General features: G+C 36.1%; 1 non-coding gene across 1 annotated transcript; it reads left to right on the forward strand.

Moving 5' to 3' along the window:
* Nucleotides 1-969: 969 nt before the first annotated feature.
* On the forward strand, nucleotides 970-1,043 carry Trnan-auu. The gene has a single exon. It is a non-coding gene; the product is annotated as a tRNA-Asn (tRNA).
* The last annotated feature ends 14,529 nt before the right edge of the window (nucleotides 1,044-15,572 follow it).

The raw sequence follows: 15,572 nt of genomic DNA on the forward strand, positions 1-15,572 counted from the left end.
ATTGATTATCATGCAACAATATTTGGGCCGTTTTACAGGATTAGAGATAAATAAATCACAGATAAAATTTCCACTTGCATTAACAGTTGGATTTTTTAAATAAATCATTGAATAATCGATCTTTGCTTAGTTGCTTTTTCTGGAAAGCTTCTTTCTAATGGGAGCGTCGGTGGCCGCAACGGTTTAGGCGTTGACACGGCGCTCATCACTGTAAGGTAAAGGTCCCGGGTTCAAATCCAGCGGCCCTGCATTCGAGTCCGACGTACTTACAAATGGACTTTTTTTCAAAAACACCGGAACCCCGAGGGTTGATATGACCTCTGCTGCTGCGATGGTTTTAAGTGATACAGATTGGGTTAGAATGATGGAAGAAGTCAAGCCATATGAGGTCAGGGTGTAAAATATTCCCAGCTCAACTGCCCGAATGGGAGTTACTGAGATACTGGAGGATACTCAGGAACATCAGACTCATGGATCAGGTAGTGTCACATATCAGAGAGATGATCTTTTATTGTTTCGGATATACACAGTAATGAACATTTTGCATTCGATGTTCGCTCTCAAGTTCAAGAAACCACTTCAACAAGTAAGAAATGTATTTAATTTCATTTTACGCACTGAAAGACGAAGGCTTTCAAAAGCTGGATTACATGCGAGAAGGCCTGCCACTGGTCGGGAACTTTTGACAAGGCACAGTACAGCTGTGTCGCAAGAAATAACATCAATCGGTCTGACTAAGATTGGACTAAAATCTTGTTTTTCGATGAGTCAAAGTTTAAAGTCGCTCAGTGATGCCAGCGAATTTGCAAGAGAAGAAAAAGCTAGTGTCACAAGCGGGATTCGAATCCACGACCTTCGGCTCAATACTTGAGCTGTCCTGATTTCGATCATTCGGACACCAACTCCTCATCTCAACTTACAACTTTTCCAATTTTTCCCTCGTTTGGCCATATGTCTGAGTGGATCGAAGTCACGATAGCTCAAGTGGTTAGAGCATAGGCGTATTGAGCCGAAGGTCGTGGGTTCGAATCCCGCTCGTGACACTGACTTTTTCATTTCAACCAATACCTTACATAAATACTAATTAATTGACAGAAGTTATTTGGTCAATCGGACCACGGAATATAATGGCTTTAATAAGTAAAACGATATATATCTTCACTAAAGCTTCCCGTGGCCATTTCATTTATCGGTGAGAATCGAATTCTAATCACACATTTAAAAAATGGCAAAAAGGAGGGAAGTCTAGTTTCAGAAATAAATTGAAAATTTGCGGTTTTCATTTGAAATTAAAAAAGTGACGTCAGCGATACTTGTCGGCCAAAAAATTGATGACGGTTGTGGAATCTGCGTAAAAATGTAACGGGGGTTTTCATTCGTCACACATTGTATCTGTTCAAAAATAGGGAAAACCTGCTGTAGCATGTTAAAAAAGCCACCCTGTATAATATATTAAATTTTATAGTAATTGTAGGCTAAAACACTATCAGAGATAAGGCCAATTAGAAAGAAAATAGTCGGTTTCTTTGTTGTTATAGTATAGTTATTAGCATTGGTTTTTTTTCTGTCCTTGCTTTTCCAAGTTCAAGAAGAAAAAAACGTTTAAACAGTAAATTTGACGGTATCATTTTCTACTCCCATTTCATTGATGAGGCCCCATAGAAACCTATCAACAGGATAAAGCTTGAAATTCTGTTTGTAAACCTATTCGTTGGCAATTTGATACGGCCTGGGGGCTGCTGGAGAGCTGATACAATTTGAAAGGTCTATAGAAAAAGTCCGAACAGCATACACTCACACTGTAATCCCCATTAGAGGCATAATTTTCACAGTGGGATACCGGACGGAAATGAATGGAACCGCAGCTGCGTCAACTAATCCCGGCCAAAACCGAAAACTTATCACATTTGTAACGAGGCAACAAATTAATAGCTTGGCTCGAGACCATTGTTCAACTGAGACAAACGCCCGATTCGGGGTCTTGTCAGTTGCCGGGAATGCAGTTTTAATTGCCGGCTGCATCCTGTAAATTGCGTGAAATAAATATAAAAGAAAAATAAACGACTGGGTTTGATTAATTCTAACGTCTTCTGGTGATTATTACCCGTGATATTGGTGGCTGTCACATCACACATGCTGTTATTTCCTCCGGAAGAAAGCGTATTACTAGTAGATTTGTTAATATTATTCAATATTGTATATATAAGCAAAAATACTTAACAATTTTTGGTTTTAATATGCTCCGAATCTCAACAGTTTCTATGTTATTCCCCTTTTTCTGATTTTTTAAGATTTTACGACCTTGCTTCATATAAACAATGATAACTCCAAAACTAATAGGTTTTGGACAAATCCGTTGGTACCATTGAAAACTACGTAAATTTCCGATAAGATGTGATAAATACTAAACTTGTAAACGTTGGTGAAATAAGCGTTTTAGTAGTAGTAGCAAAGAACTTTGAAAAATATTTTCAAAATTCTTTCAATTCTTTTCTTTTTTCTTTCTTTTTTCAAAATTGAAAAACATACTATGGTGATTCTAAACTACTATTCCCAAACCTAGAGACCAGCAAATTTCAGAAAACGAACTCCATTTAATACCCTTTTTAGTGGTGTAATTGCTTTTTCAGTTACTTTTTTCAAAGATGATGAAATTGGTGAAGGAAAGGAAAAAATGTGGTTGACGTTTTGGTAAGGTGGAAAGATCAAAAAAAAATTAAGGAAATTTTGAATGAATTTATTAAACGTTCTTTTAATTTGGGTTCAAAACCGAAATAGTGCAAGTGTTTACTTATTTACCAACACTGGGGCGTCGGTGGCCGCAACGGTTTAGGCGTTGACACGGCGCTCATCTCTGTAAGGTAACGGTCCCGGGTTCGAATCCCTGCATTCGAACCCGACCCGACATACTTACAAATTTGTTTTTTCAAAAAAGTCCGGCACCCTGAGGGTTTATATGATCTCTGTTGATGCGAACCTTCGTAAAAAAAAGAAAATAAAAACATTTACGACTGCAACTTTGATTAAAGGATTATTATATTATTATTCTCCGGAATAAAAGATTTTTAAGATTCAAAACGTTTTTAGTTATCTATGTGATATCTGGTTAACCCTATGGCTACTTTTTCTAATGAAGAATACGCTGATATACATCTTAGGCTGCAGGGTCTGCGGCTTTAATGCGACGGCAGCGCGTCGAAAATCGTTGTACATACAATACATATATACGGAGGGTGGTAAGCTTTTCGAATCAAAATTAAAAAAGGTTTAATAAAGTCATTCAAAATTTCCTAAAATTTTCCTTTTTTATTAATCTTTCCACCTTACCAGTCCGTTAACCACGGTTTGTTCCTTTCCTTCATCAATTTCTTCATCTTTGGAAAAAGTAATTAACAAAACAATTACACCACTAAAAAGGATATTAATGGAATACGTTTTCTGAAATTTTCTGGTCTCTAGGTTTCGAAATAGTAGTTCAGAATCACTGTAGTAACTTTTTCAACATGGAATTTTGAAAAACTTATTATTGGAACTTATTATTTATTGGAAATTTAACGTAGTTTTCATTTCAACGGATTTGTCCAAAACCTTTTATTTTTGGAGTTATCATTGTTTATTTGAAGCAAGGATATTGTTTATTTTAGCGAGTATTTATCTATAGCCATAATCCCACGGCCCTTATGGCATTTGGTTTTAAAATAAACCTTAAAAATTTTAATTTAAAGAACGGCTTTCTAATTCGTTTTTGCGATCAAAGCATACTCCAAGGTGTTTGACAGACTTTACAAAATGTATATCGTATACCGTGTTTATACATGCATATGGACACACGTGTACAGACTTGAGCCTATCTCTCTCGTACACCACAGGCAATTCTAACTTGTGTAATTTTCAAGAAATTAACGAGATGTCTCAAAAATCACCCACCTCGGGTGATAGCAGTCTGGGGTCCGACCGCGGTCTTATCTGTCTAGCCATCGAGGTTGGACAATGGTTGTTCTCAGCTAGGTCAATTCAGCAGCCAACCAAATCAGTTCCTAAATCCAAATCCACTCACACTCTCTTTCTTAAATACCATTCACTCAGTGAGGTGGAGTGCTTTATCTTCCCCCATCACCCTTTACACCTATTATATAACTAACCTAATTTGGAGTCGATGTGGTACCAAATATTTCACCACAGACCCTTTCGCACTTCACATTCTCGCTAATAAATACATTCATTTTCAATCCACTACGGTACACGACGATATCAGCACTATGTACAATGAAATAACCCTGTTTCCTTCAAGAATCGGAATAGGGGACCCAGATACTTCCTGCCGTGGTTAAGCACAATTCTTATATCGAGTGGCATTCCAGTTCAAGTTACAAAAACAAGTTACCCACGCTTTACTTTATATTGAAGTTTTAATTAATTTACATTTGGTATTTTAGATAAGAACCCATTACATATATGTTAAATATTTAATTTAAAAAATCCTTTATTTTTATATTGATTTTAATTTAATTAATTTTCATAATTTAACGATAAAAAATTAATTAATAAATATACAGATGGTTACAATTAATTAAGGTTTTTAGTTGAGATAAAAAAGTCAATGGCACGAGCGGGATTCGAACCCACGATCTTCGGCTTGATACGCCGCTGCTCTACCACTTGAGCTATCTTGACCTCACGATAGCTCAAGTAGTAGAGCAGCGGCGTATCAAGCCGAAGATCGTGGGTTCGAATCCCTCTCGTGCCATTGACTTTTTTATCTCAACTAAAAACCTTAATTAATTGTAAGATATTAATTGGTCAAGCGGATCACGAAACTAGTTAATTTAATACAGATGATTGCTTTTGGCACTTTTTTTAATGCGAATATGCTTAAGAATAAAAAATGTATACATTTCTAATATATCAACTTATAAGTGGGGTTCATTCTTTTAGCAGAAAATGTGCAAGAAATTCCAAGACTGTTTTCAGCATTATCCCATTAATTTCTAAATTGAATTGTCCAGCAAGGACGTACGACAGACTGTGGTGAGCAAATTCAAAAAGATTCACTAAATGAAGATAAACATAAACTTGTCAAAAGGGGCAGTCATTTTTCGAAACGGATTAGCCGGCGACGAAAGCCCAAAGGGAATAATCCCTCTGTTCACCTCAGTTTGGTTAGAAGAGAGAAAAAAAGGTGCAATTACGGCTAGAAGACCCTTTTCACCGGCCATTGCGAACGTGTCTTTGGCTTGTTTATATTGCCGAAATTTTGTTTCGAGTGGTAGACGACGCCCACTTTGTCGATGGTCCTCTGCCCACGGCACCTCGAAAAGCCGTGTTCATTATGGTTGAGGTAAATCTGTTCTTGTATGGGGATGAAAGGTGTCCGACCGAAAGCAGGTGAGGTGGAGAACATGATAGGCCGTGAAGTTCAATAGTCTATTGTGCTTCCTTGTCGTTACACCTTTTTAGGGACAAGCTACTCGTGAAACTAGCCTGTACACGACCCCTGGGGTAAACAGAATCTTTTGTCCATTTTCTCAGTTTCTAAGCCGACCAGACAGTCCTTCCATCAAATTTCAACCAACGATAATAAATCGTTTAACTAGGTACGTAAAAATAAAAGTAGGTTTGAAATTACAACTGCATGACATTACATTTTGTTTTAAGTTGTAATATAACTTTTTTACATAAAATAATTGTAATTAATTTTCATGTGGTATTTTAGAGAAGAACCAATTTTATAATTCGTTTAATTCTGGAGTATGCTAGTTTGGTGTAGTCCCCTTCATATAAGACTCATACTGCTGACATGATAATGATGTTGAATGCAGATACGAGGCAATGGAGGTTTTAAGTTCCCCAAGCACTACAGTCTTCTGGATCATTGTACTTCCTAGTTCATTAGTTCAGGTTCTGTGGGGTCCCTGTCCATTGGCTGTTTGATCTTATCAGGATTTTGGAGGAATGACCGATGTGTACGTCCTTAATGAGTTTACATGTTAGTTTGTCTTTGCACAGAATATACCTGATAATTCAGCACGTTATCTTGTTTATTACCCAAAAATCATTTGTACCATGGCCCTTAAGATATTTTCTGATTATTACGTTTTCCTAGATTTTGAATGTTTTGGATGTATTCACCGGCTATTTTGGGTGTTATATTTTTGCGCGCTGATGCTTTTAGAGCCCCTTGACTGTCTAAATAGAATGGGGATTTGTTTTGTTACTGTAAACTTCTTTTAACATTTCTAAGGCACTAGCGTTGATGGCACGTATTTCAGCTTGAAAGACTGAGTGTACTTGTCTAATAAGTTTGATTACTCATATTTTTCCTTTACGCAGAATATTCCTGATCACTGTCTTTCATTAGTTTAGTATGTCTCTAAGATTACGTCCATTTCTCCTTTTGATTTGGTGTGGAACCATTCTGAAATAGAGGATCCTCGGTTGGATCTAGTTATCCTAGGTTCTGGGCCTGTAAGTAGTCTTGCAGATTCTCATTTGGCCAGTTTGTACATATGTTTATAACTCAAAATTCATTTGTGCCATCGCACTTGTATTGTCTGTTTATTACGATCCCAGATTTTAAAAGTTTTAGATGTATACACTGACTATTTGGGGTGTTATATTTTTATGTGCTAATTCTTTTAGAGCCTCTTGGTTGTATAATCTTACAAGAAATTGTTTTGTCAGGGTAACCTCTTTTAAGATTTTTTATTGCAGAAACATGTATTTCAGCTTGAAAGAGATAAGTGTTCGTCCCTAATGAGCTTAATTGGTCATATTTTGGGCTTGCATAGAAAAAACCTGGCCTGGTTCCTTAATTTTGGATCCACCTGTATTTCATGTTGACCACGGTATTACCAGCATATAACTATTTTATTGTAAGTTAAAATAAAGTGCAAAGCTTGGTTTTATATTGCCTATCATCAACCCCCACAAGTTCTTCTTTTCGCATACCACAACAATGTTTCACAAACGACCATGTATCATTGTATAAAGCTTAGACTAACAATAAAAAAAATCCCTGCAGAATGAAACGAAAAGATCTGACAATGGTGGATTGAGTGCGTGTGACCAGGAATCCCCTTGAAAGCGTTTATATTTATATAAAATGTTCGTTGCACAGGATAGCCCAGGTCGTGGATTTCCGCCGGCAAGGCCCCTTTCCTAAAATCAGGTTACCGGGTGTGTATAGAGCAGCGGGGGGCTGTGTACTGGACTAGATAATTGCAGGGATTGAATGTTAATGGAGAGGTACAGATGTCCCCTCGGTTTTTCGACCACCCGCCGTTCTCTTCTCTCCTAAGCCCTTCTTCCACAACTCTATATCAATAAATTAACTCTTTTCAGGACGCTGATCGGCTTTTGACGTACACGGCTTAATGAAAGGGCACCGCCGCCTCTTTTATGTTCCCGATCTACGTTCTATGCTGCGGAGAAATATATTTTTAGATAATTTAGAAATAAAGAACATTACAACGTGGGAAAGGGATGGGTTGCTACTATTGTATCAACTAGATTTTTTCTAAACTTAATATCTTGTGACAAACATACCTGCTAAAGTAAAGCCTTTCTCCGGACTGATTCATTAAAAAAAGAAAAATTTCGAGTAATTATTTAACGACAAATTAAATAAACCATTGCTGATTTCCACTTGATATTGAATCGTCCTACACTCTTGGGTAGTTTATTTTTGACGTTTTGTGTAAAATCTCTTGCTGGAAAGATTTGTTTAAAAAAATTAATACTGTCGTTTTCGGTCATTTCAGCCGGTTTGGTCCGACACTCGCTTTTAGACTTCTCGCCATCTCATTGCTGACACCCCTTTTACCTTTCATAAACTTGCACAAGAATCGCTCAGACTCGGCACTGAAGATGTTTAAAATTCGAAACGCTTCTGGCAGACCGAAATGATCGAAAAAGACGTACAGGTGCCATTCAGACCCCATGAAGATATGCCACATAAAAATGGGACCTGATATTTACGTACGGTTAATTGTGTATTCAGTACGAGAATATCAAAAATTCGAAGCAACTTTCAAGTACTATCTGTGAAATTTCTTAAGAGCCGGACGTTCGCTGTCAGACGCGTTTTGGTTTCTCGCTATCTTCGGGTCCGTAGACAAATTCTACTCCGTAGTTTGCTCGAAGCCGAAACCAGAGCATGGCAGAGGAAAAAGATCCTCAGGCTCCACGGAAAAATCTCACAAAAGTGTACGCAAGTGAAAAAAGCGTATCACAAAATCCTGAAAATATGTGTGAGTTGCTTCTTGTTTTCGGACCTTGCAAATACCGTACGAGTCGGCACTGAAGATGGCAAAAATTTGAACTAAACGCTTTTATTTTCTTCACTTATAGTACACAGGTGGTCAATATCCATCTAGAAATTTGATTATTTGACCCGGCTGACCGTTTGAACTCTTTCTTCTGGGGGAAATCTGCTAACAACATACGAATCAGCAATGAAGAAGGCGAGAAGCCGAACGCTCCGTCCGTTTATATATTTAAAAAAATTTAATATATGTCCATATTTGTTAAGGTTTTAAATGAATAATTGTACTTTCATAGTACTGACGAAGGGGGTTGTTTCCCTTTATTGATGACTGATGGAACGTGTAGTTCGGTCCTTCCGATCTTTTTGGCATGCCTTGGTCTGGTTTCGCTTTCTCGCAATCTTCCGTATGTAATTTGTCTACAGACCCGACAGTGAAGATGGCTGGAACGCTGGAAACTAAAATGCGTCGGCAATGACCCGCCGGATCATCAACCTACACACCCCCATGAGGAAATCTCACAAAAAAAAACTACGTAAAAGGTTTGAAACGTATATTTTTAATATATGTTATAGTTTGTTAATTTTTTTAAAATTAATAATTACCTAGAGTTTGGATGTATTTCCGTTTGGTGATGGCTGATGAAGACTGGGGTTTGGTCGTTTTCGATCATATTGATCTACCTTCTTCTGGTTTCGATTTCTCGCCATCTTCAGTGTTGTATCTTTCTAAAGACCCGAATTTGGCTAGGAACCAAAACGCATCTGAGAGACCCGCAAGATCACCTCGCAGACCAGTGTGGAAATCCATAAAAATATACCTGAAAGTTTCAAGATGAAACAATAAACTTCAAAAATTTTAATGTGTGTTGATATTTGGAAATATTTTAAATGAATAATTATAGTTTCATTGTACTGATGAAGGGGATGTATTTCCCGTTGGTGATGACTGATTGAGCCTGTAGTTTGGTCATTACCGGTCATTTTGGTCTGTCTTTGTCTCGCAAACTTCAGTATAGTACTCGTCTATAGATTCGATTCGTTCACACCCTTATTATATTGGTACTACATTTTGTAAAAACTATAACGGACTGTATTTAACAGAGATTAGTTTATAAAAACAAATAACAATCATACGTACCTCGATTTTATTTTTGATCTGATACGTTCAAGTAATACAAGAATGGTTTTGGAACAATGGTGTGGGTCACTATTCTAGCATGCGGGAATAAATTCTAAATGACATAAAGTTCATTTGCCCCCTACTGCTATCCGAAGGGCTGAACGTTTTTATGCAAGTTCATTCCGCCCGTTTGCCGCCCCCGCCCCCCTCGAAAGGGTTAATTCGCTTTAGACATATTGTGTTTAGCTCAAGGCATATTTGCAAAGTGTATTAATTAAGTTTTATTTTTGTTATGTCGTACCATAGTTAAACCAAAATTAATTTCTCTTTCCCATAGAATTGTTTAATTTTACAATTAACTTTTTTCCCCATTATCCTCTTTGTTTCGTTTGTTTTCTGGCCCGCGGGGAAGGGAAGAAACGTTTTATTTTGATTGGCACGATTTTAATTGCAGTAGGTACTTTGGACGGAAAACCGGCTGAAATAGGGGGGGGGGGCTGATGTCAAACAAAATCCTATTTCTTCTTATCCTTTTGGTTTGGAAGGCTTAAAATACTATCTTGAAACTTCCAGCACATGATCATTTATTCCTTGTTATATGTAATTATATAATAAATTTCCTCCCCTTCCAATATTTAGGCTGGCTTAATGCTAAATTACAACAACCCACTGACAGCTAAAGTCAGCATATTTAACTATGTTTTTTGAGAATCAGGGGTGGGTCCGATTGAAGATTATTATTACATTACAATTAATTAAGGTTTTTAGTTGAGATGAAAAAAAGTTAATGGCACGAGCGGGATTCGAACCCACGATCTTCGGCTAGATACGCCGCTGCTCTACCACTTGAGCTCACGATAGCTTGGAGGTCACAAGCTATCGTGAGCTCAAGTGGTAGAGCAGCGGCGTATCTAGCCGAAGATCGTGGGTTCGAATCCCGCTCGTGCCATTAACTTTTTTTCATCTCAACTAAAAACCTTAATTAATTTTAATGTATTAATTGGTCAAGCGGACCACGAAATTAGTGAATTATTATTACATCTCTGCCAAGAATTCAACTCTTTATTCGGTCTTCATCACAGGGGTCACCAGAACGATAATATATCGTTAATCATAATTGAGCTTTGTTTTATGCTTTATAGAGATCTCGGTCATACAGTTTCTCCACTGCCATTTGAATCTGGGTGATTTGAGTTAGGTTTTAAAAATGAGGTGTGAGCTGCTTTGGCTACATTACACCCTGGATGGAGGGGCCTTCTGCCCTGTGCTATCGTATGTAACTCTAAGGTTCGAAAGGACGTGTTCCATTTCTTAACAGAACTCACAATTTATAAATAAATTCGTTTGCTCTACCTAGGCCACAGTTCCCTGGGTGGAGAAGAAAAAATTACTGGGTTAAACTCTGAACCGACCCAACATGTAAAATATTGCGGAAAAGCATGGCAGTACAGGAATTTTTATGTTAAAGATCTAAAGATTTAATGTTTAATCAGGTACAATTTTTTTTCAATTTTTCCTCATTTTTCTCCTTCTTATTTTTGTGTTGTTTTTCTGATATGTATGTTTTCATTCAACTCCGGCAAACGGTATTTTCCAGGTACCTACCGTGCATATTGTATAGTTATTTCATTTTATATTAATGTATTATAACAAATAACGTACTGTTATTATTATGATTGTATATAATTAAAAAATGCCGATCAAGGATGAGGCCGAATGGAAACAAAACACTCAGTTCGTTCATCGGATGTAGAGAAATATATCACCTTCATCCGGACAGTTATTACTCGTTAACGAAATTAAAAAACTGATATCATATACGACCAGATTAAACATGGTCAATAAATTCTATAATTTTTTCTCTGCTGTAAAATGTTTTGTTTGATCTGGTGCTATATGATTTCAATTTCGTATTGTTAAAAGTTATAGTTTTAATATTTTATATTTTAATAATCTTGAAGAAGGTGTGTATTCCTTCTGGTGATGACTTATGGAGCCTGTAGTTTGATCGTTTCCTATCTTTTTGACCGTTTCCGATCTCTTTGGTTTTCCTTGGTGACTTCTCGCAATTTTCAGTGTAGTATTTGTTTAAAACCCGAATATGGCGAGAAGTCAAAACGCTTCTTACAGACCGAAATGATCGGAAATGGCCCTCAAGACCATCCCGTAGACCCCATGAGAGAATCTCACAAAACAAGTACCTGAAACCATATACGTGGTTATATTGGTAAAAAATAAACAATTGAACTAATTTAGTTTAAATGAAACTGTCAAACTAATTATTATGGGTGCGAGATAATTCGACAGAAAGAACAACACAGTAATAACCAGAAAAAATTACCTAGTTTTTACCCTATTCAATGTATTTAAAATGGTCTGATGTATGCATAAATACCACTAGTTTCGCAGGGTTGAGGGGAATGTATCCCTTTGATCATCGACGTTTACGAATCGGTGGATAATCGTGGACCTAAGTTTGCGTTTTCACGGGATCTTCATTGTAATAAACACTTCATTTAAAGATTCGCCGAGTCAATGTGGGTGAGGGGTGGCAGAGCGCCGTCTATTTGTTCTGATTTAATATCTTCCCAAATTAGTTTTCTATCTTTGATGTGAGGGGGTGAACTATTAAGGGAGGGTGAGTTTTCGAGGGTGAGGGAGTGAGCTAAGTGAGAGTTAACCCTCGTTCCATTATCTGGCCCGCTTTGCATGTGACATTCTCCTATCAATGGACTCGGTTTAAGTCAATTGTGACTCGTTGCCGGACCCGCTCATCCGAGACTTTGTATTGTCCATAAGCTCTTCTAATAATCGTGTAATAGTTGCTCCCGCTTCTCCCTTTGAATTCCCGTCCCATCGTCTTCTGAATGCCCCACTTAATTTGCCCAAGACAAGAAACCCATTATCATATTTTAATTAACTTCGTTGTTGTTATACCCACCCCGGCCCGTGGCAGCAGTTATTTCCACATTTATAACTCACCTAATTAAATACGTTCACTAACGACTTAATTTTCTCCCCCACTTTAAGTCTTTGTACATAATGTAAAAGAAACGACTTGTTCTCCATTTTCACTTTTATCTCCTTATTTAAATTTCAGTTTAATTTATATTTTTAATTAACTTGATTAATTCTTGTTTACATATTTGTCTGAGTATACTCTACTAAGCAGTTGAGTATAAACTATATCACAAATCTGTCCTAACTATTGAGAAGACTTGTACTGTTGTTTAAAAAAACGTCTTATTTACGCCCTATTTACAAGGAGATACACAGATCTGCCTGACAACCAGGAGACTAGATGACTGGACGTCTCGAGCACTTCACCTTCACACAGACTCGACTGGAGTTGCCCATATTGCCAAGTTGGTTTGAATAGAAAATGAATCAGTTTTATATCTGTTGGCGAAGTACGTCCCTAGTGCGCTTCATTGTGTGCTCAATAATGTCTAGGATTCTAGTTGTGATGATGATATCATAATCCAGACCCAAATTATCCTATGGCTCTCTAATCTGATGAACCAAAGCTCAGCAAAAACAAGTTACTTAAAACATTAGCCAGGATACAGACTGGCAAACCTATCCTGTGAATGAGCACTACATCAAATAACTGCACAAATAGAAGATTAATTGAACAAGAAATAGCATTAGTAATCTTCTTGGATATTGAAGAACATTTGATAATATTCCTTTTGAAGCAACGGTCACATCACTGAGAGAGCGAGGAACTGATAAAACCTGATGTAGGTGGATAGAATTTATGCTAAAAAAATAAAATAGCAGGCATCCATGTTCAACGAAAAAGTAGATGCAGTGGTGGCGAGATGTTGTCCACGAGGAGGAATACTCTCTGGATCTGGAAGGATCTGCACCATATATAGTCCCTGAATCTATTCTTGGGATAACAAAAACCAACATAGAATCCTCCGTCTCAGCATGGATAAAAAAAAGACAAAAGGGCACGTGGATAAACTATAGAGGTTCAAGGCACAGAAAGCTTATATTAAAACAACCCCATAACATGGATTCAATCATGACCACATTTGTATGTTATGCAACGGGGGGGGGGGGAACAGCCACCATATCATCTTGGAATGCGATCAATTGGAGACATAACCTGGGATACAAAGAAAACCCAGGAAAAGGAATTGTAGCAACGACAGTCAATGGCCTAGGGGAAGGATTGAGACAATTGCACTGAACTAAGGATTAGGAAAGAAAAGTAAGCCAGATGGCTACCATGCTTGGGAACGAAAAACCCCACTTCCCAGTATCCATCATCATAATCCAATTAGATCTTCCTGAATGCAAGCTATAAAAAAAACGCTGATACTCCTGCTTCTAAGGGAAGAAAATAAATAGAGTCAATTGCCACACGAAAGTCCGACTCAGATTTCGTTTATAATCAAAAGAAACAAATTTGGTCGATAAGAAACAGACTTTCTACTACTAAAATTTGTATGAAGTAAAACCTATAAAAATCCATTTCATTTGCAATTTCATAATTGATTTCTTGAGACTTAATCCCCGTGGGCACTTCGCCGGCACCTATGTTGTTAAGTTCAAGCACCGTTAACTAACGTGATTTCCCTCGGCTTGAAGGGGCTTAGTTTGCAAACGATAGCCATTTAGGTGACTGCACATCCAAAGCACACCTGCGTGGGCGTGTCCACAATAAAACAAGACAAGTTATTTAAACTTATAGGCTTTTGAAGAATTTATAGTTTTGAAGAATACTTCAGTTTTCTCTTATCCAGTGATTAGTCGCCTCAAATTCATGAAAAATAAAAAGCAGGTGTATTTGTGATTTAAATCCTTAAATCTCACGGCAACGAACACCAATACACTGGGTTTAGAAAAGTAAATAGAAAACAAAATAAACATTTTTTTAAACAAAACAAGAAAAAGCTTCATAAAAATCGGATGTTATTTAATTTAACAAGTTTAAAATGCATAATTATTACAGCTTTTTTCCGCCAAATTAACCATTTTTTACTCTAATTTAGCCCTTTTTAATTTCTAATATACCTTCTCTTTAAAACATTTAATAACTTAGGAAATGATATGAGATATAAGCATGTAAAGTAAAATTCTTTTTTTTTAATGATTTTTTTAAAATATAAAATTATTAGGCTCTTAGTAAAAATTAAATTACAATTAAAATTAAAAGTTATATAAAATTAAATAGAAAAGTAAATGATTCTCCTAGAAAGCCACTTGAGATTTTTTAATATTTAATTTTATATAACTTTTATTTTTTATTTTAATTAATTTTCATATGTGGAGCAAAATTATTTTATATTAAAAAAATGCAAATGTACAGGAATTATTTCACATGCTTATATTTTATATCATCCCCAAAGTTTTTCTAATGGTTTAGAAAAACGGTTAATTTAAAAAAGTTGATTTTTGGTTAAAAAGGGTTAAATTGACGGAAGAAAAAGCTATAAACCCTGTTTAACTGGAAATAAGAAGTTGTGAGGTACTGTGAATGTATTTATTAGCGGTAAGGAGGGGAGGGCGTCGATGTGAGACCTTTTCTATTAAAAAAGGTTAATTTGAAATTGAAAAAAAAGTTGTTTTTTCACTGAAAATCGTTAATTTGAAATTAAAAAAACATATACAGGAATCTTTTTTTACATGCTTATATTTCATACCATTTCCTTATTTTGTTTAACGCTGTTTAAAGGGTTAATTTTAAATTAAAATAGGATTAATTTTAAGTTAAAAAGTATTAATTTGAAAATTGCCTTCTTCTTCAAGACCATACCTTGATCCATGCACAAATTTATATTTGGATACAACTTAACTGTGGCAATTGATTTCTAAGAATTCTTTTAAAAATCTAATTTTTACCAGAGAAAAAAGTAAATTGTATTCTTTTGCAATGTTAAGCATGAATGATTTGATAAATTTTCTTATCATGATTGTAAGTAACAATACAAAAGTCAACAAAATGTTAATATGTAATTTGAAAAAATTAATATATTGTTATAATATAGTTATAAAAATCTATTAACCCATTTTGTTGTCCTAATTCATCTCTAGTTTTAAATAATAATAATAAAATTATATAATATTATTATACATGAAACTTGTTCAATTGATTGCCATTTGATCACGTTACACAGGCTGTCTACTCCCTTGAGTGTAGATTTCACTAAAACAGTATTTTCGCTCAACTTC

Source organism: Cimex lectularius, unplaced genomic scaffold (genome assembly GCF_000648675.2).
Source record: "Cimex lectularius strain Harlan isolate CLEC.00 unplaced genomic scaffold, Clec_2.1 scaffold4, whole genome shotgun sequence".
In the NCBI taxonomy this organism is placed as follows: domain Eukaryota; kingdom Metazoa; phylum Arthropoda; class Insecta; order Hemiptera; family Cimicidae; genus Cimex; species Cimex lectularius.